The 22,477-nt window shown below is 42.2% G+C and overlaps 1 long non-coding RNA gene across 3 annotated transcripts in view; it reads right to left on the bottom strand.

Moving 5' to 3' along the window:
- The window catches only part of LOC141419238 (uncharacterized), a 139,558-nt gene extending 122,421 nt beyond the window's left edge, over positions 1-17,137 (bottom strand). For 2 of the 3 annotated variants that reach the window (XR_012443985.1, XR_012443986.1), the window contains exon 1: positions 16,862-17,137. This is a non-coding gene — a long non-coding RNA (uncharacterized lncRNA). Of the gene's footprint in view, positions 1-14,229; positions 14,295-16,861 lie in introns of all 3 variants that reach the window. The other variant, XR_012443987.1, reaches the window with a different exon arrangement.
- Between the last annotated feature and the right edge of the window lie 5,340 nt (positions 17,138-22,477).

Raw genomic sequence — 22,477 nt, 5'->3', positions numbered from 1 at the left:
AACTAATGAACCAATAAAGAAATGGGCACGTGAACTAAACAGAACTTTCTCAAAAGAAGAAATTCAAATGGCCAGAAGACACATGAAAAAATGCTCACCATCTCTAGCAATAAAGGAAATGCAAATTAAAACCACACTAAGATTCCACCTCACCCCTGTTAGAATAGCCATCATCAGCAACACCACCAACAACAGGTGTTGGCGAGGATGCGGGGAAAAAGGAACCCTCTTACACTGTTGGTGGGAATGTAGACTAGTACAACCACTCTGGAAAAAAATTTGGAGGCTACTTAAAAAGCTGGACATCGATCTACCATTTGATCCAGTAATACCACTCTTGGGGATATACCCAAAAGACTGTTACTCCAGAGGCACCTGCACATCCATGTTTATTGCGGCACTAGTCACAATAGCCAAGTTATGGAAACAGCCAAGATGCCCCAGCACTGACGAATGGATTAAGAAAATGTGGTATCTATACACAATGGAATTTTATGCTGCCATGAAGAAGAACGAAATGTTATCATTCGCTGGTAAATGGATGGAATTGGAGAACATCATTCTGAGTGAGGTTAGCCTGGCCCAAAAGACCAAAAATCGTATGTTCTCCCTCATATGTGGACATTAGATCAAGGGCAAACACAACAAGGGGATTGGACTTTGAGCACATGATAAAAGCGAGAGCACACAAGGGAGGGGTGAGGATAGGTAAGACACCTAAAAAACTAGCTAGCATTTGTTGCCCTCAATGCAGAGAAACTAAAGCAGATACCTTAAAAGCAACTGAGGCCAATAGGAAAAGGGGAACAGGAACTAGAGAAAAGGTTAGATCAAAAAGAATTAACCTAGAAGGTAACACCCATGCACAGGAAATCAATGTGAGTCAATGCCCTGTATAGTTATCCTTATCTCAACCAGCAAAAACCCTTGTCCCTTCCTATTATTGCTTATACTCTCTCTACAACAAAATTAGAAATAAGGGCCAAATAGTTTCTGCTGGGTATTGAGGGGGGGGAGAGGGAGGGGGCCGAGTGGGTGGTAAGGGAGGGGGTGGGGGCAGGGGGGAGAAATGAACCAAGCCTAGTATGCACATATGAATAATAAAAGAAAAATGAAAAAAAAAAAGAAAAGACATTAATAGGAAAATGGTATTTGCTAGATGAATATCTGACAAACTCAACACTCTCTATAAACTCAACAACAAAAGTCAAACAACCAAACAAATAAATGGAGAAAAATGTGAACAAAAAGGTCTATATTTATCCATCCATCCATCTACCCATCTATCCATCTATCCAAATCTATCCATTCATCCATCCATCTATATACCTATCTCCCCATCTATGTATCTATGTGTCTATGTATCTATCTATCCATCTATCCATCTATCTATCCATCCATCCATCTATCTATCTCTCACAAGCTTTCTCATGAGCTCTAGTTCTCCTGACCTAACTAGGGTTGTTTGGAGATGTAGTTAGGACAAATGATAAAAGACAGAAAGTTGGAGTCAGGTGTGTTGGGAGCTCGGATGGAGACGCATAACAGCCCCATTGCTCTCTTACTCTATTAATGCTTCTTTTACTCTGTTTCTTTTCTCTGTTCTTTAAAACCTTACTTCTAAAGTCTTTCTTCTTTTCTGTTCTTTAAAGTCGCTTTCCGTAGACTCGCTCTGCCCCATGTTTTCTTTAATCTCTCTTAAAGTCTTTACCTTCAGACTCACAGACACACAAACAGTCAGCAGCACCAACAGCATCATTCTCACAAGCTGCTCTGGCAGTAGCCTCCACCCCTTGCAAGCAGCCAACAAATCAATCAATCCAACTAAATCCAATCCTCAACCAATCCCCTGTCCTCCTTCAGCAAGTCTTTTATATACATTGGTAAACAAGGACATGGAGCAACAGTTCTCTGGGAGGGGTATGACATTGTAACAAGAGAAACCTGTGATCACTTCTCTGGAAGTAAACATTTTAGAAAAAGCAGCTGTACTACATTTTGCCTTTGCTCCCTTCTGCTGCTGGGGCCATGCCAAACTCAGCCTATAGATCATTGAGCACAACTGTGCTTATGTCAAGTTCTCATAGGCTTCTCATAGCCTGCTCCCCCAACATCTATCCATCCATCCATCCATCTATCCAACCATCCATCCATCTATCTACCTACCTATCTATCCATCTATTATTAGCTATGAGGGAAATGAGAATTGAGACCTCAGTGAGATACAGCTCCACATCCACTAGGGTGGCTAAATTTAAAAGTAGGCACCAAATGTTAGTGACAATGTGGAATCATGGGAACCTGCATACATTGATGGTAAGAATGTAAAATAGTATGAACACTGAAAAAAATCACATAAAACTCAGACTATACTTATTTGTATAAGTAATTTTGTGTGCCAACTTGGCTAGGCCATGGTACCCACATATCTGGTCAAACACTTGTTTAAATATAGCTGTGAAGCCCTGTTTTAATGAGATTAAAATTCAAATCTGTAGACCTCGGATCGAGTAGATTGCCTGCACATTGTGGGTGGGACTCTCCTTTCAGTTGAAGGCCTTAAGAGAAAAGACTGGTATGTGCTCTTCTCCCCAAGGAAGAGGGAATTGGGCCTCCACATTGCCTGTAGACTTGAGCTGCAGTAATTCCCTGGTCCTCTGCAGGTTTGAACTTGCCAGCCCTGATAATCACATGACGCAGTTCCTTAAAATAAATCTTTCTCTACACAGACACAGACACACACACACACACACACACACACATGAACAGGCACACGTGTACATACAAACACGCACTATTGGTTGTTTCTCTGGACAACTGAGTGATTCCATACAAGACAATGAAAATGAATGTCTATAAAACTAACCATACAAGGCTGCTCATACAGGTTTATTTATAACAGGGTGAGAATGGAAACAGACCAGGTGTCCATCAACCAGAGAAGGGATAAACAAACTGTCGTGTATTCACACAACAGAATACTGCTTACCAAGAGCAAGGCATGAACCAGTGATAAGTGTAACAGCATGGCTTAATTACAAAATGTTTTTCTGAGTGAAAGAAGCTTTAACACAAAAGAGTATTTACAACACAATTCCATTAATCTAAGGTTCTACAACCGGGTAAAATCTATGGTGAAAAAAATCAGAACAAAGTAAATTTTACCTAAAAAGAGTAAGAATTTTAAGTAGGTACTAAATTCTAAGAAGTGGTGTACATGCTGGTATGTTTAGGGGTGTGCTGTGCTCATGTCTGAAACGTGCTTCGTGATGCACCAAAATTAAGATGGATACATGGGTAGATAGAGGGCTAGACAGACAGATTATCATAGAGCAAATGTAGAGACATCAATAATAGAACCTAGATGGTGCTGTTTGATATGCAATTTTTTTCAAGTTTTGTATATGCTTGAAACATTTCTTTAGCACATATTGGAAGAAAGGAGATAGGATTTTTATTTCTCTTAGTTGTCAAAAGTACAAAAGTAGGTTGTTCAGAGCTTGTATGGAAACCACTTAGTGTTTAGGAAACCAGGCTTCTTCCATTTTGTTCTTCTGCCTTCTTTAGAAGGCTACCTCATGACCCAAAAGGGCTGCTGGATTTCTAAGCCTCTATTCCATGCTGCAGCCAACAGAATATTCAGGGTATCTCAGTAATTCTATCCCATCCCTCATACACCATCCCATTTTCTCTCCCTACTGGATTATTGCTGTCAGTATTCAAATCTGTAGTTAATTCTGTCATTTTAAAGTTACCCTCTATCAATTCAATTTCCTCCTCCACTAGCTGCTGTTTCCTTCTTCGTTCTTCTCTATACAAAAACTCTCAAAATAGGGCTGGACATAGTGGCTCATACCTATAATCCCAGCCTCTCAAAAGGTGGAGATCATGGTTAGAGGCCAGCCCAGATAAAACGTTATGAAGACCCCATCTCAACTAAAAAAACAGGGTGTGGTAGTGTGCACTTTTCATCCTAGCTAAGTGGAAGGTATAGGATGGTCCAGGGGGAAATACCTGAACTATAACTAAAGCAAAAAGGGCTGGGGTCATGGCTCAAGTGGTAGAGTGGCCACCTAGCAAGTGTGAGGACCTGAGTTCAAATCCTAGTATTGCCAAAACAAAAAAAAAACTCAAAATAATAAATACAGTGACTGTCGCTGGTTCTCCATTTAGTGGCCAACTCTTGGACCTCATCTTACAGGCTGCACACTGTATACACGGTGGAAGTAGTCATTTCTTCCTCCTTAACTCATCTCTTGGGTACCAAACTCTTGGTTTTCCTCTTTCTCCTCCATTTTCCCAGCATTCCTTTGCAGTGTACCCTTCTCTCCCCCAGCACTTCAGTTTGGTGCATCCCAAGGCTGGGCTTAGAACCTTGTGCTTTCTTCCTTCCATCTAGTTCCAAGGTGCTAACACCATCCATTTGCTTTTGGCTCCCAAAATCAGACTTCCAGTCCAGCCTCTCTCTTAAAGTCCAGACTCCTCATCCAATTCCTACCATCAGATAATCTCGTACACATCTGATAGATAGGTCACACAGGACATCTTCCAAACCAAGCCCCTGGTCCTCCCCCCTCCCACCGCCATAGCTTACTGTAATGTCAGTTTCCTTTATCTTCATGATGGCAGCTCCATCTTCCAGCCTCTTCTCCTCTCTTTCCTTCATACCCAATGGTCAGTCCATCAGGGAAGTACACTGATTCAATCTTCAAATCCTGCCTACAGTCCCATCACTCACCAGAATCTCCCTGCTGCACCCCATCCACAGTTATTGTAATAGATTTCTCAGAGATTCCTGATTCTTTCTTCATCCTCGCAATGGTCCATTTGTAATAGGATTGCTAAACATACCCTTTTAAAATATTATGTCAGATGGTATCTATCACTCTTCTGCCCAGAACCCTATATGGCTCCCTACTTCCTCAAGAGTAAAAACTGAAAGTGTTCAGTGGTCTACAAGATTCCATGTGGTCTGTCCCACCGCCTCCCGGAACCTCTAGAGCAAACTCACCCTGTGAGTGCTGACTCCAGCGATGCTGGCCTCCTGGCCATTCCTGGAGAGTGCTATGGGATACATAAATAGAAAGATCACAGTCCAGGCTAGCCTAAATAAAAAGCGAGACTGTACCTCAAAAATAACCAGAGAAAAAGGTCTGTGGCAAGGCTCAAGTGGTAGAGAGCCTGCCTGGCAAGTGCAAAGCCTTGAGTTCAAAAAAGTACCACTGAAAATAAAAACAAAAAACCCCCCGCAAACCCTGAAAATGAAAACGTGATCACCCAAATGCCTGTTAACAATCCCTATAGTCACCTCTTCTCAGAACAAAACCAAACCTTATTTAAAAAATAGGTCAGCTCTCCTAATTCCAGCTGATCCTCTAAGGAATTAAGTTCTAATCTCACTATTCAACTTTTTTCTTCCTCTTCAGAACTTGTGGCCTTGTTTTTCCCTCTCTGGATTTACTTGGAGCAAAAGTAACAGTTGTAGTCATAAAAAGGGGAATTTCACTTTCAACCAAAGGCCACTTAATATCCCGGATTTTCTGCTTGTTATATGTAGCTAAGATCCTAGGTGTTGCGAACCAGGCAGCATCGCCCAGTGTCTCTGACACCCTCACTTTTGTGCTGTCACTGCACTGACATCACTGTCAGGACTCAAGCCCCAGACCACATGCAGGACTGGGCTCTCAGAGTGGCTTTGTGTTATGATGGCATTTGCTGGGGTGCATGCAATTTCTTGGCACATGGCTCATTTGTAACTTCTGCATAACTGTGAGGAAATGAAGGACTCTCTCAAATGGTCTCAGGCACCTGTACGTCAGTCAGTGTTTGCAGGTGACATAATTACTTTTCTTCTGGTAGTCAAGGAAGATATAATGCAATCAGTCAACGTCTAGATTTAGAGGCTAGCAAGAGGCTCATGGTGGCCACTGTCATTTATGTGCCATAGTGGGCAGAGAGAAGCGAGAGAGTTAAGATTGGTAATAGACGACAAAGACAGAAAAGCCTGGGGAAGCCATACATTCCTTTTTATTATTATTGCTCTTGTTATTAATTCTAATCGGTTGATTTTTATAGAGTCATCTTTCTAGCATTCTTTTAAGGAAAGTATCAGGCCATTTTCCTGGTTACCAAGGCAACATCGGGTCAAGTTTGTGTGTGCACGATGTGTGTATGGATAATTCGTGTCATAGCTTGAGCACTTCTCAGACAGAACACTTTCCTAAGTCCTCCAGATCAAACAGGAGGAATTCCATTCCATCACTGCCTGCTGCTGAAGTCAGTTCTCTTAAAACACTGTAATGACAGAAAACCAAAGGATTTCAGGAAAAGCTTTTGGGCTCCTTCACTCCCCACAGTGCTTGGATTAGAGAAGTATTAGTTCTCATGGCCGATATTATAGCAAGTTAGCAAAATCTAGCAAGTCAAATTCATTCCTGATTCATCTTAGCCTATTCCTGCCTAAACTGACTGTTTTGTCCATGGAGATCAGTAAGGAGAGGTAGGAAGAAGTTCTCGTTCCCTAACAGTCCATGAGGTAAATAACACCTGAACTTGACCTTCCCGAGAATAAGATGGAAGAAGGATCAAGAAAGTGAGGCAGGAGAGGAAGTGAGAAATAACCTAAGGAACTCATGGTTAGATTCCTTGGTGGGTCTTAAGCACCTTTGACCTACCACAGAGCATGGGTTTGCTCACTATTCTATTCTTATTTTGGCAGCACTGGCGTTTGAACTCAGTTTTGCACTTGCTAGGCAGGTGCTCCTCCACTTCAGCCATACCCCCAGCTTACTGTTCTATTCTTAACCAATGGCTGGCTTGGACTTGGTCACTCCCTGGGCTCCAGTAGCCCGTGTGATGGTGGAGAACCGACCCTGGATCTGCTACAATGCCAGGACATGGCTGGGGTGGGTTCCTGGAGAGTACCATGCTGGACAGGTTGTTCTCTAGTTCAAATGACAGGCATCTAAAATTCCTCCCACTGCTACAATTGGTTAAAAAAGACAGAGCAAAGGGCACAAGGACAGTTGTCATTCCTGTGTATAATCAACAGCAGTAGCCAAAACAGGTATAATCTCCCAAAACTTCAGCTGGTTAAGACTGTTATATTTGTCTGTTGTGCATCACTATAACGAAATACCTGAGCCTGAGTAACCTTATAAAGAAAAGAGGTTTACTTGGCTCACGCTCACATCTGGTGATAACCTTCTTGTTAGCAGACTCCTGATGCAGTACAGGCTGTCACATGGCAAGAGACAGGAAATGCATGCATGTGTGTACCCTCTAATCTCGCTCCTTCTCATAAAGCCACCATATGAAATCATGTGGTCCTCATAGACCAAGTTACATAACTTCCCACTCGATCATACCGTCTTTGATACTGAGACCGGAAGCTAGGAGTTAGGGACTGGGCAGGAAGATTAGGGTGAGGCCCTTGGTGGAGAAGCTGAGAGGCCTTGAACCCAACAGAATGAAGGAGACCCTGCAAACCTGGGAGTTGAGATAAACAGGTGTGGGAAATCTTGAAGCCACTCCCTCAAGCCTTGAAACTGCTAAAGTCATGTGAACAACATGTGAACTAGGCCTTGTTGGAGGCTGAGCTGGTGTGCTGGGCCTCAGGGCCATTGGGAAGGGAAAAGGGGGAATATATAGTGTCCCTGTAGTGTCCATGGGTTGGCACAGACGGACATCCCCTGAATGGACCAATAACACGAAGCCACCATCAGCCTCCCTTCAACCAGGAAATCAAATCCTTACAAAAACCACTAGACAAGCCAGATGCCAGTGACTCATGCCTGTAATTCTAGCTACTCAGGAGGCAAAGATCAGGAGGATTGTGGCTCAAAGCCAGTCCCAGGCAAATAATTCGTGAGCCCCTATCTCAAAAAAAAAAAAAAAACCAACACAAAATCGGGCTGGTGGAGTGACTTAAGTGGTAGAGCACCTGCCTTGCAAATGCGATACCCTGAGTTCAAACCCCAATACTGCAAAATAAAAACAAAAAAATTGCATTAGACAAAGAGCCTTTCTGAGACTCCACCCATATGTGTGGTTTCTTCTCTCCTTTTCCTCTCTTCCTAAATGAAACTCTGCTCTTTTGCTCACCCTGTTGTCAATGACTTTCATTCTTCCATCACAGGAGACAAGGTTCCCGGCAACTATTCAGCACATCTGAGACCAGACCACCATAGCTACACTATCCTGTGTACCACCTGTGGCGTGTTCTCAGCACCAGTGACACCTCTACTGTATCGTACTGCCACCATACCTGGTAGAATTGTGAACACATGTTAAAACAATCAGCAAGAGGAGAATTGGATTGTTCTCAAGTTGAAAACCAGTGCATATATTCAAAGGGCCAAACCAAATAGACTCCCCTCATTGAGACCCCCTAAATCACACATAAATTTAAAATTATAAAGGGCAAGGCAAGTCATAGAGGTAAATCATGGAAGGATAAAAGTTATTATCCCAGCTACGTGGAAGGCAGAGATCAGGAGGATCACAGTTCAAGGCCAGTCCAGGCAAAAACTTAGTAAGATTCCATCTCAACCAATCACTGGGCATAATGTGTGTGTGCTTATCATCCCACCTATGTGGGAAGTATAACTAGAGGGATCACGGTCCAGCTGGCCTGGAAAAAATGTGAGCCCCTATCTCAAAAGTAACTAAAGCAAAAGGCACTTGGGGGCTCAAGTGGTAGAGCATCTGTCTGACAAGAGCAAGATATAGATGATAGATAGAAGATAGATAGATAGATAGATAGATAGATAGATAGATAGATAGATAGATGATAGATAGATAGAAAATGGATAGATAAATAGATAATAGACAGATAATAGATAGATAGATAATAGATAGATGATAGATAGATAGATAGATAGATAGATAGATGATCAGCAAGAGCCCTGCATTACAGGGACATTGTAGTTATAGCACAAGGAAGTCAAGAAGAAAGGGAGGGAAAGAGGGAAAGAGAGAGGGAGGGAAGGAGGAAAGGAGGGAAGAGAGGGAGGGAGGGAGGGAAAGAGGGAAGGAAGACTTGATTCCAGATTGACATTTGCAATGCATTCAGAGGATGGTGAAAGAAAGCTAAGAATGACAGCAGGCAGCAAGTGAGGTGTCACCTTCTAAAGTGAAAGGATGACAAGAAAACAAGCATTGATTGGAAGGATGAGGCCATAAAAGGACCAAATGTGAAGGACAGGGATTAAGAGTGCTGGGTGCAGGTCTATGAGAACTCTATCCCATTTTGACAGCCTTCTTAGCCAAGAGATGTAGATAAAATTGAAGATGTACAGAGGTGGACACAATGATTTGTTGACTGGGAAACTTACAAAACACCTAAAGAGTCATAAAAATGTCCAGTTACAAAATCATAATCACTCCCTGAACAAACAATCCTCCTCCTTTTTCTAGGACACATGCAGTATTTTTATCACCCATGATGGGCTTGGAACTTAACACAGACCACCTCCAAGAGGTACCACCACTGAACGAGGTTAGTATTGTTACTCTTACTGAGTAGATGAGGATGGAAAGGCTTAGAGGGTTAGTTGTTTATTAGTCCAATGAATAATGGATTGCTTTTTGCCAGTTCTGGGCATTGAGTGGGGTCCATAGAGCAAATGCCTCCTTTCATGGGTCTTCATTCCAAAGTCATGGTCATCAAGCCAGAAATCTGACTAAGGTTTGGACCCTGCAGGGTTCTCAAACACACAAGAGCTTCTTTTTCTCTTCTGCCCTAACAAAGAAAGCTTATACATGGGTTTCTTTTTAGGTCTGTCACAAACAACATAATAAAATGATTATAAAAATGGTTTGTCTCAACAATACTTAAATTTAAAAGACTGTTTATACCACCACGGAAAATATGAAGCTTGTGGGGACAATGGAAGACAGACTTTTCTTACATCTTATTCAAATAACAAAAGCAGTACATGGAAGATGTCAACCGGCAGTGTGGATGGAGAAGACACAAGATCTTTCTCTCCATAGCAAACAAAAGGTTGGGTGAAAGGAGATCAGAAAGTTATAAAACTGAGCTTGGAAATGAAATAAAAAAGAGAAAATCTGAGATTCCAGGAAAAGTCAAGTACCTGCAGTAAAAGGGATTTCATTGGTGGTGGCTCTTGTGGATAAATAAGCCCAAATACAAACTGCAGAGATGACCTTCCTGACACCAAAGTGTGCCATCAAACCCGGAGTTATTGGGAAGGTTGAGAAAAGCCTATATGTCTACCCTGATGAGGACATTGGGGGTCACCCTCCCAGTAATAATGAAACATACAGTATTCAACAAAGAGCTATGTTCACCACACTGAGCAATGTTATATAAACAAATCAAACTTCTCCTAACTGAGGCTTTGTATCCTTTGATTATCACCTCCATTCCACATTGTATTCAAAAATCATAATATTATTTTGTACCCCATAAATACATACAGCTGTACATTGTCATTATATAATATTTTTTAAGTCATTACAGAAAGCCCAAAGCTACTACTTCAATCCTCCAAACTAAGACAACAAAATTTTACCCATGGCTCAGGAAAAAAGCAAGTGAACTTTTCCTCCAAATACCAGGAATGAAAAAAAGTAGTTTTAAAAATGGAATCTCAGAAACAATGCATAATCTAAAATTATGCCACTCGCTTGATGAAAGACTCCCAAACTGAGAAAGGAATATATAACTAGTCCTGAACTGGGACAAATCCTAGAATTCCTGCAAATGCAAACACAAAACCTCATTATAAGGACACTTCCACAACCCATTACAGATGAAACAATAAAAATTATAAATCCAATGAGCAAATGAAATAAAATAACACGAGTCTGAAAATCCATCAAATGGAAAGATGGAGCTTATGCAACTTGAAAAGCTGCTCAGGTGGCAGGTGGAGTGAAGGGAAGACCTAGGCCACAGCTGTCATTGTGGATTCAGCAGAAAGGAAAGGCCAGGCGGGGTATAGAGCTCAGGACCGGCTAGTATCCATAAATTTCAGCTGGCTTTGGGAAGTAGAGGCTGTCCCAAATTATCTGGTATCTGGCCCTGTGTTGCTACAGGGTAGGAGAAATATTGGCTTGGAGAGTTAGATAAAGGAGGTGGATAGAGTTTGGGGGGTTGGTTGATCTATATATAAATTACAGGCAAATTATTTGCTATCTCCAGGAATTAGCTAATCTTGGAAAGGGAAGTCACCACCCCCCCTGCTCAGTAAGATCCCCTAAGATATCAAATTACAAAAGAAAAAAGAAAAAACATGATTAGTATACTTTTGCATCCCTACTGTCCTTCCAAATAGTGCTCACTTGCCTATCAAAGGGCTGTTCCCTTATTTCTAACTCAGGGATGCTTCTTTGAGCTTCTTTCACACCACCTGTCCTGAGAGATGACCTGTACCCACACCACCTACTACTATTTGGATCTTGAATGTCTCCCAAAGACCCAGCTCTCTAGGGTGGTACTACTGGGTGATAGAACCTTTGAGAAATGGGGCCTTCTGGAAGGTCCTAAGATCACTGGGGAAAGAGGAAAGATGTCCTTGAAGGAAACTGTGGGATCCTGGCCTTCCCCATACCTTTTCCTCTTGGCTCAGGATGTAAGTGGCTTTACTCTACCATGGGCTCCCTCCATGATGCATGGCTTCACAACAGGCCCAAAGCATGACCATGGACTGGAACCTCCAGAACTGTGAGCCAAAAGAAAATTTTTCTTTTGATAAGTTGATTATCTCTGGTACTTGTTATAGTAACGGAAGGCAACAATATTGCACCTGCTTCCAACAAACCAGCAGGCTAAAGGCTGTGGTCCCACCACAGTGTACTCTTACTGTCACAGTGCTTCCTGGTGTAGCCTACCACCAGCTGGCACCCAAAGTGCACCAAGAAAAAACATTGTAAACTACTCTGCAGATTCAAGGAAATGCTATTTAGGCATTCCTTAAAGAAATAATAAATTAGATTTTTTTTCCATTGTAAGTTACAGAAACCACTCACAGCAACTTGAACAGAACTCATTATAAGACTACAGAAGTATCCCAGGAACCCACAGGCAGCTGACCTAGGTATCAGCTGGACTGGGGTGCCATGCAAATAACTCTCTTCTGTTCCTCTCTGCACATCTGTTTTGTTCTTGTTTCCTCTTCAAAAGAATGTCTTTTGCAGCTTCAATGCACGCAGTGGGTCACAGGTACACCACTAGAACTGATTGGCCCAGTTTGGGTGAGGTCCCCAATCTAATCAACTGTTGCTAGGCAAAGAGCCACATTATCCAAAATGACAGGGAAATGCCCTTTGTTAAGGGACAAGGAGAGGCGATGTTGAGGGATAGGGAAGCAATGACCCTGTGAGCCAAGTAAGGGTCATCACTGTAGTTGAATAGTTCGGAAGTTTAGACTGCTAGCTAAACAGTCAAACAGAACTTCTAACAATACAAAGCTAATGTCTATTGTACTTTTTTTTTGTGGTACTGGGGATCGAACTCAAGGCCTTGAGCTTACTGGGCAAACCACTAACCACTGAGCTACACCCCCAGCCCTGTATTGTACATTTTTAATGAGAGTGATAGAGTAGGCAGTGTTGGCCAGACTTATTCAACTCCAAACATCTTTTTTACCCCACAAAGATTTATTAAATATTATGGAATTAGTGTCATACAAATTACAACTGCCAAAGGCCAGAGGTTGTGGCTTCTTTTTTATCTACAAAAGCACTTTTCCCATGTGGCTGAGACTCAAATGATTTGATCTCTGACATCTTATCTGACTATCTTATGGAATAATTGGGTGGATGGGGACACTGTGGGTTTTGTCACAAGAGCAGACAAAAGAAGAAAGTGGACTCTGACATACCTTCCTAAAATACAGTCATAGTTTGAACAGAATCAGTCTTCTAACCCAACTACCTCATCTTAGGATGTTCAGGAAAGCTGAGTGACTAGGCCGAGGTCACACAAAGTGAAAACCAGAACTGTGGTTTGATTAGAAAAGTTATTAATAGCAGATCAACCTTGGATGTATTCAACACCAAGATTTGATTTTTCAAATATTTGCCAAGCCTGCTTTGAGCTAATTGTCACATGAGTGCTGTGGAAGTGCCTGGACTTCATGATAAGAGGAGTAAGAATTTTCCATTACAAATTTGGGGACTGAATCCACATTTGCCAGCCCATGCTGCACCTCAAGAGACCCTGAGATCATATTCTTTGCTGCCAGGCTCTCAGCCACCAAAGCTGCTTCTACTGAGTGCAGTCACCCAGGGAATCTTGGGGAGTGTTTAATCCTTAATTTAAATCCTAATGATTATCCAGCCTATTTGAGAGTTTAACTCAGTCATCAAAGGTTAAATTGTCTCTGGGTTCTGCAGTCAACAAGGCAGGAAATTATCTCCTGAGCTCTGAATCCAAGTGGAAATAAAGACAGAGAGGGGAGAAACAAACTCTACCTTTGTTCAAAGAACCCCAGGAAAACTCAGCAGAGACTCATACACACCACCCACAGTCCCAAAGCAAGAAAGGTCATTCCCTCATGCCTAGAGAGAGAACACATTCTTTCAGAGGGCACAACAGTCACCAGATGGATGGCAGAGACCTCTTTTCCCCTGCCCTCACCCCAGTGCCTGTCTTTATGTCCCCTGCAGAAAAGGGAATGAAGAGAGAAGCCCATCTTTGACCAGAATGTAGCAAAGAGCTTCTATCAGGAAGGTTTTGCTTGGCCCAAAGCCAGGGCCAGGAAATATTTATAAAGTAGAATCAATTTTGATGCCTTCTACCACTCAGCAGGAGTGGATCATTTAGGGAAACACTCTCACGAAAATGATGAAATGGCCAGTGCCTTTTATCAAGACCCAGGCTTCTAGTGAGCTAGCTCAGAGACGTTCACTCCGGGATACAAACACTGAAGAAAGTGAAAGTTGCTGGCAGATAAAAGCCATAACACACACACACACACACACACACACACACACACACACACACACCACACACTCCTGAATACAAAGCTGATGTTTCTGCTGCACACTCCATCCCCTTAGGCTCCAACTGAGGCAGGCTAGAATTAGGAAAAGTTCAGAACTCTTAGAGAATATATGAATTATTATTATTTCAGATTGAACACTCCTCTCTTTCTCTAAGCCTTCTTTTCAATTGCAAATGTGTGCAGATTATTCACACTCTAGTCCAGGCCAACTCACCACCCTCACCAACAACCACCCATGCCCCTCCCCACTCACTGATTTTTGGTTGGGAATCACCAGGTTCTTCCCTTCCCATAGGGTAGCGTAAGTTTTAAAAGCACCTGGAAAAGAGAAAGACTCTTTCTCAGCTTCCGGCTTCCACCTGGGCCCACCATGCCCCCTTTTGTAATTCCTCTCCCTAACTTAAAACTCCATTTACACCCACGTGTCCTGCCATGGATTCTTCCACGTGAGACACAAAGAATTTGGAAGTCTTCTGATCACAGACTGCACCATTGCTGTTAACACACCACCATGACAACACCATGACCACCTCCCCCCCACCCCCAGACCTTACGCCCCAGAAGGACCTCCACCAAGGCCATTTTGCTAGTTGTTGAATTGAAACAATTCATACAGGAAACAAAGGGGGTTTTTTGCTGATTGACTAACACAGAATCATATCAGGTGCCCTGGAATTGATGTGAAGTTTATTGTGACTTGTCTATACAACCAGCTACTTCTGAGATAAGGAGGCAAAGCCCACAAAGGTCTCCTCCAATCCACCCTTAAAAGTTGTGTTCCAGGTTGTGCCTTCTTTGGGAATTTTAAATCTGTCTGCATGCGTTTCATCTTTACTTAATTTCCCAAGCCTCACCATCTTGTGTGAGGTGGCAAAACTGTCCCAACCCAATATAGCTGAACCAGATGCTCACAAGATCCTCCTCGCCCCCAGCTCCGAGATTTTATCAATGTGATAGAGAGGGCAAATGCAGAATGACCTTTATTTTCATTTCCTTTAATTATTCCATAGTTAAGGAATATTTGTTCATTATGAAGGATTTGGAAAATATAAGAAAAGTAGAAAGACCCCCTGAAACTCTGTCACAATCTTACCAAAATGAAAGAATTATCAGGTAACCCTTTCTTTACTCTTTTGTACAGAAAACTAAGAGCTAACATTTACTGAATACTATTTATCTAGTTCTTTGCAAAGGGTTCATTTATTTCTCACAACTCTAGGTGGCAAATAATATTTATAATCTTCATGTAAAATTTAACCGTATAATTTTTGGGGGGTGCAGGTGGGACTGGGGTTTGAACTCAGGGTTTCACACTTGCAAAGCAAGTACTCTACTGTTTGAGCACACCTCCAGTCCATTTTGCTCTGGTTATTTTGGAGATGGGGGTCTTGCAAACTATTTGCTCAGGCTGGCCTCAAACAGTGGTCCTCCTGATTGCAACCTCCAAAGTAGCTAAGATTACAGGTGGGAGGGTTTTTTCCCCCTTTTTTGGAAGTACTGGGATTTGAACTCAGGGCCTCCTGCTTCCTAGGCAGCCACTGTACCACTTGAGTTACTCTGCCAGTCCTGTTTTTTTTTTCTTTTCATATTAAAGTATTACCATTTTCCATTTTACTAAAATTTTTGTGCTTGTCATTTTTAATAATTTCATATTTTTTTACTTTAATTTCATTGCATATTTTGAGTTTAATACATGACTGACTTTTGAATATCTTTATTTAGAAAGTAAATCATTTTCCATCTTTGTATTTCACAAATAATGCCATGGGGAATATCTTCATGCAGAAGTTTTCTGTAGGTAGTACAAGTTTTCTGGTGGTCCTGGGTTTTGAACTCAGGGCCTCACACTTGCTGGGTAGATGCTCTCCACTTTAGCCACTCTGTCAGTCCTTTTTGCTTTAGTTATTTTTGAGATAGGGTCCCAATTTATGACCAGGTCAGCTTTGACTGCAATCCTCCTTATTTGTGCTTCCCTGCATAGCTGGGATGACAGGTGTGGACCGTGCCCAGCCATTGGTTGAGATGGGGTCTGGTGAAATTTTTTTGCCTGGGTTGGCCTCAAACTGTGGCTTGGGTTGGCCCAAGTAGCTTGGATTACGGGTTTGAGCCACTGCACCTGGCTCTGGTAGGTAAGATTATTTTTAAGATAGTTTACTGGAAATAGAAATACTAGATCAAATGTGTGTGCATATTGTAAATGGTTTATTCAGTTATTTGCAGAACTGACTCCTGTAATTCAGAACACTGAATTTAAAAATGTGTTATCCATCGTTGTCAGAACTTACTATATTACTCTACTAGCATTTAAAACACTTTTAAAACAGTACTAATATCTTAGTTCAAACTTAACCCAAAACTAAAAATGCTATTTAATATAACCTACCCAAAACTAAAAATGCTGCTTAATGTAAATGACCAAAAACATTTAAAAAGTGTATTCATGTATTATAAGTCACTTGTGAGTTGTTTGGTAAATACAAAAAAACATGAAGAGTGTAACAGACAGCTAAGTTTAATATTTCAGTGGGTTTCTTCCATTTCCTTAGTAGAGGGATCAGCTAGAGCAAGAGAGAAGCCCATTCTGTATACCTATCCACGTAGTATTATCTATAATAAACCTCCTACTAGATCTCGATCCTCTGTATGATATACTTCCTGAGAGAACCAAACCAATGTGTAAGTCCCACAGCCTTTGGGGAACGTCTCCCAGCATCACAGAAAGTTCTTCTCAGACTGATGAGAGGCTGAGACATAGAGGTGGTCTCTCTCTACCACAGCCCAGATCGCAAACAGAGCGAGGTTCCCTGGGGGATATGCTCTTGTGTTTGACCAGCCTGGACATTTGCTCTTACATTAAACACAAAACCTATCAGCCCGCCACTGACCTGGGGAAGGTGACAGGCTTCAAGAAAATGAATCTTCAACCAGGCAAGGACTCCTCTTAGTTAAGCAGCAGGAAACAGGCACTGAAGACTGTAACTTATCAAGCCAGTCAGAAGAGTGGACTGCTGAGACAGGTATTTTTAGAAGCTTAATTCAGCTGGAGAAGGTGGAGGGGAACTAGTTTTGTACTTGGATCCAGTGACAAGCAATTTAACCTACTGAAATCATCTCTGACCTCAGCTCTGGAAAGGGGACCCTGCATGGATTGCGAGGTGCTCCTTCACCCCCAGGAGTGTCTGTCACAGCTCACATAAAGTGTAGTGCTCACGTTTACTCATAACCTTTGCTCACAGTTCTGTGGCTGTCACTCCCTTTTGGAGTCAGGAGACACTGAGACTGAGTTGGTGAGTCACACACCACAAACCCAAGCCTGTACAAGACTCCACAGTTGCTTAAGAGCAACTAGGCTGTGTAGCTGGGGTTGGCCAGGGCCTCAAGATGAAGTAACCTTCTCAACTATAAAAAACACTACCCAGTGTGCTGCCTGGGGATTTTCGCAGTGGGCAGCACTCTTATACAGACCCCACCCCATAAAGGAGTCCTAGGAAGTTGAAGCCAGTCTTAGAAGTAATGGCAGTCAGAAATCCCAAGCTACTGCCCTTCACGGAGCTGAGCACCACCACCTGATAGCTTCTTGAAGTGGCCCTAAAACATTAGACTGCATTGCAAAACCTAAAATGTGAGAAATTTTACACAAATTTCCGAATTTCTGGCTTTCCTGGGAAAACGAGGCAATCAGACTCTTATTAGTACACAACGAGCTGTGTGCTCGAGGAGGCACAGTCTCCCTGTTCTCGATTATGCTATGCTGCTGAGCTAAAAGCCCTCCTCCTCCTAAGACCCATTTTGCAGAAGAGCATGTTGACTGTTAGGTCCCTGGCATTCTTGGGGTGGGCGGAAGGTCCCGAGGCTACACCTTAAAACCAGACCCCCTGATTTATGACCGCTTGTTTCTCCCTGCCTGATTGTTTCTCGGCTTGCAAAACAACTCAGGAACTTCCAGTTACTCAACTAGCCAGGCATGTCGACCTGATCCATCTGGTGATCGCAGATAATCAGAGACCAGAGACTCTCTCCCTCCCCCATGGCTTGGCCCCTCCTATAAAGCCCACTACCCATTTCAGCCAAGCTGCCTCACCCTGAACCTGAAAGAGTGACAGTCCTGCGGTCTGGTTCCAATAAACCTTTCCTTTCCACACGTGGCGTGGTCTTTATTCGGCAGTACCTTACATTGACCTGTGGAGGTTTTCACACCATGTCCAAAGTCAGACAATTCGTGACTATCCCCGCTCCACTCCTCTTAGCCACAGGCAGGGTTCTGCCCCCAGCTACCTCCAGTTTATAGGGTCTGTACAAGTCCTCCTGTTTATAGGGTCTGTACCTGTCTTCCGGGTGCCTTTCTCAAGCCACTGGGATTTCTACCCTTCCCATGAAAGCTCAGCTTGCTCTGGCCTTCCATGTCTGAGTCAAAGCCATTCCACCAAGGCAAATATTAGGAAGGATGGGGAGGGGGAGAAGACATCTCTTCAACAGAAAGTCCCTGTTGAGTGACTTGGTGTGGGAGAGCAAGTGTGATCTCTCTAATCTCAGCTGTGCATCAGATGTTCCAGCCCCAACCAAATCAGAATCTGGATCAAGGTGTTGGTTCTTCAGACAAGGATGCCCACTATCTCCACTCCTATTCAACATAGTACTGGAATTCCTAGCCAGAGCAATTAGGCAAGAAGAAGGAATAAAAGGAATACAAATAGGTAAAGAAACTGTCAAAATATCCCTATTTGCAGACGACATGATCCTATACCTTAAAGACCCAAAACACTCTACTCAGAAGCTTCTAGACACCATCAATATCTATAGCAAGGTAGCAGGATATAAAATCAACATAGAAAAATCATTAGCATTTCTATACACTAATAATGAGCAAATTGAAAAAGAATACATGAAAATAATTCCATTTACAATAGCCTCAAAAAAAATCAAATACCTAGGTGTAAACCTAACAAAAGATGTGAAAGACCTCTACAAGGAAAACTATACACTTCTGAAGAAAGAGATTGAGGAAGACTATAGAAAGTGGAGAGATCTCCCATGCTCATGGATTGGTAGAATCAACATAGTAAAAATGTCGATACTCCCCAAAGTAATCTACATGTTTAATGCAATTCCCATCAAAATTCCAATGACATTCATTAAAGAGATTGAAAAATCTACCATGAAATTTATATGGAAACACAGGAAGCCACGAATAGCCAAGGCAATACTCAGTGAAAAGAACAATGCAGGAGGTATCACAATACCCGACTTCAAACTATATTACAAAGCAGTAATGATAAAAACAGCATGGTACTGGCACAAAAACAGACATAAAGACCCAGATATATACAGAATAGAGGACCCAGATATGAAGCCACACAACTATAACCAACTTGTCTTTGACAAAGGAGCTAAAAATATACGATGGAGAAATAGCAGCCTCTTCAACAAAAACTGCTGGGAAAACTGGTTAGCAGTCTGCAAAAAACTGAAACTAGATCCATGTATATCACCCTATACCAACATTAACTCAAAATGGATCAAGGATCTTAATATCAGACCCCAAACTCTTAAGTTGATACAAGAAAGAGTAGGAAATACTCTGGAGTTAGTAGGTATAGGTAAGAACTTTCTCAACGAAACCCCAGCAGCTCAGCAACTAAGAGATAGCATAGATAAATGGGACCTCATAAAACTAAAAAGCTTCTGTTCATCAAAAGAAATGGTCTCTAAACTGAAGAGAACACCCACAGAGTGGGAGAAAATATTTGCCAGCTACACATCAGACAAAGGACTGATAACCAGAATATATAGGGAACTTAAAAAACTAAATTCTCCCAAAACTAATGAACCAATAAAGACATGGGCAAGTGAACTAAACAGAACTTTCTCAAAAGAAGAAATTCAAATGGTCAAAAAACACATGAAAAAATGCTCACCATCTCTAGCAATAAAGGAAATGCAAATTAAAACCACGCTAAGATTCCTCCTCACCCCTGTTAGAATAGCCATCATCAGCAACACCACCGACAACAGGTGTTGGCGAGGATGCGGGGAAAAAGGAACCCTCTTACACTGTTGGTGGGAATGTAGACTAGTACAACCACTCTGGAAAAAAATTTGGAGGCTACTTAAAAAGCTAGACATTGATCTACCATTTGATCCAGCAATACCACTCTTGGGGATATACCCAAAAGACTGTGACACAGGTTACTCCAGAGATACCTGCACACCCATGTTTATTGCAGCACTATTCACAATAGCCAAGTTATGGAAACAGCCAAGATGCCCCAGCACTGACGAATGGATTAAGAAAATGTGGTATCTATACACAATGGAATTCTATGCAGCCATGAAGAAGAACGAAATGTTACCATTTGCTGGTAAATGGATGGAATTGGAGAACATCATTCTGAGTGAGGTTAGCCTGGCCCAAAAGACCAAAAATCGTATGTTCTCCCTCATATGTGGACATTAGATCAAGGGCAAACACAGCAATGGGATTGGACTTTGAGCACATGATAAAGCGAGAGCACACAAGGGAGGGGTGAGGATAGGTAAGACACCTAAAAAACTAGCTAGCATTTGTTTCCCTCAACGCAGAGAAACTAAAGCAGATACCTTAAAAGCAACTGAGGCCAATAGGAAAAGGGGACCAGGAATTAGAGAAAAGGTTAGATCAGAAAGAATTAACCTAGAAGGTAACACACACGCACAGGAAATCAATGTGAGTCAATGCCCTGTATAGCTATCCTTATCTCAACCAGCAAAAACCCTTGTTCCTTCCTATTATTGCTTATACTCTCTCTACAACAAAATTAAAAATAAGGGCAAAATGGTTTCTGCTGGGTATTGAGGGGGTGGGGGGGAGAGGGAGGGGGTGGAGTGGGTGGTAAGGGAGGGGGTGGGGGCAGGGGGGAGAAATGACCCAAGCTTTGTATGCACATATGAATAATAAAATTAAAAAAAAATGTACCCCCAGTATAACAATAATAAAAAATAAATAAATAAATAAAAGGTGTTGGTTCTTTTTTGGTGGCACTGAGGTTTGAACTCTACCAATTTAGGCAGGCGCTCTGCTACTTGATCCATGCCTCCAGCCAACTTTTTAAAATTAAGATGAGTCAATGCCAGTCATGCAGAGAACCACTTCTCTCCAAGGTGGTGACCCAGTCTACCTTCCTAGTACAGCGTCTAGCAGTATCTGCCAGGAATCTGTTCCAGGACCCACCCTACCCCAGACACCAAGCCACAGATGCTCAAGTCACTTGTCTGAAATGGCACAGTGTTTGCCTAAAACCCACATGTATCCTCCTGTGTTCATTACATCACCTCTTGATTCTCAGAATAGCTAATATAATGTGAATAAATAGCTGTTATCCTGTATTTTTAGGGAATAATGACAAATCACAAAAGTCTATACAGGTTCAGTAGAGATATTTTTTTTGGCAGTAGTGGGGTTTGAACTCAAGGCCTCATGCTTGTTAGGCAGGCTCTCTACCACTTGAGCCTTGCCCGTAGACCCTTTTTGCTTTAGTTATTTTTCAGGTAGTGTCTTGTGTTTTTGCCTGGGGCTATACTTAGACTGTGGTCCTCCTACTTAATGTTTCCTGAGTAGTTGGGATCACAGGTCCACCACTGCCTGTTTTATTGAGTGAGTTGGGGTCCTGCTAACTTTTCTTCTGGCCTTGAACTACACTCTTCCTGATCTCTGTTTCCTGAGTAGCTGGGATTATAGCCATGAATCACTGAACTCAGCCTCAGAATCAATTTTTTTCTGAGTATTTGTTGCAGTTGAATGATTCTGCAGAAGTGGAACTTGGGGTATGGAGGGTCATGCACTCAGGAGCCCTGCGTGGTGCTGTAGCACACAGGGTTCCCTGTCCTCATCTGGAAGATGGAGAAGGCCAATAAGATCTGTTATTTCCAGCCTGGGCTGCATCTTCCCGTGCCATCCACAAAGGAAATTCTAGGCCATCAAGCTACTTTCAGTTTACAGAATCCCTAGTAGAAATTGCACACTTACCTGTGCTACTGCTATGCATGTTACTAAAAGCGTTAATATTTTGATTTTCACCTGTAATCACACTAACTTGGTGTGGTAGACCTAATATGAGTTTGTAGAAAGAAGGGGACATGTTCTTGATGATTAAATATGCAGAGAGGGACAGAAAGAGAGAATGAAGAAAAGGCAGGCTCTGTCGTGATGATCTCGAAGGTTCTTTCAGCTTGGGTATCCAGTGGTTTGAGGATCACATCTGGAAGAGAGGAGTCATTTATAGTCTTTGAGCACTCTCTTAAAAAAAAAAAACTGTCTGCAAACACGATGTATTTCTGTCCCTCTTCTCTGAGATATATTCTATCACCAAGAAACCAAAACCCTTGAAAAGAAGAGGTCCTGAATTCGGGAATCCTGGCCAAAGAGGTTTGGTTTACTTTAATGAGCCCAACAGTTTGATAGGCAGAGTGGGTGAGAGCATAGGAACAAGGACAGCTTTGTGAGGACACACCCCAGTGGACAGTGA

This window comes from Castor canadensis, chromosome 19 (assembly GCF_047511655.1).
Source record: "Castor canadensis chromosome 19, mCasCan1.hap1v2, whole genome shotgun sequence".
NCBI classification, from domain to species: Eukaryota; Metazoa; Chordata; class Mammalia; order Rodentia; family Castoridae; genus Castor; species Castor canadensis.
Note: the sequence above shows the minus strand (reverse complement) of the source record. Positions and strands in the feature narration are given on the sequence as shown.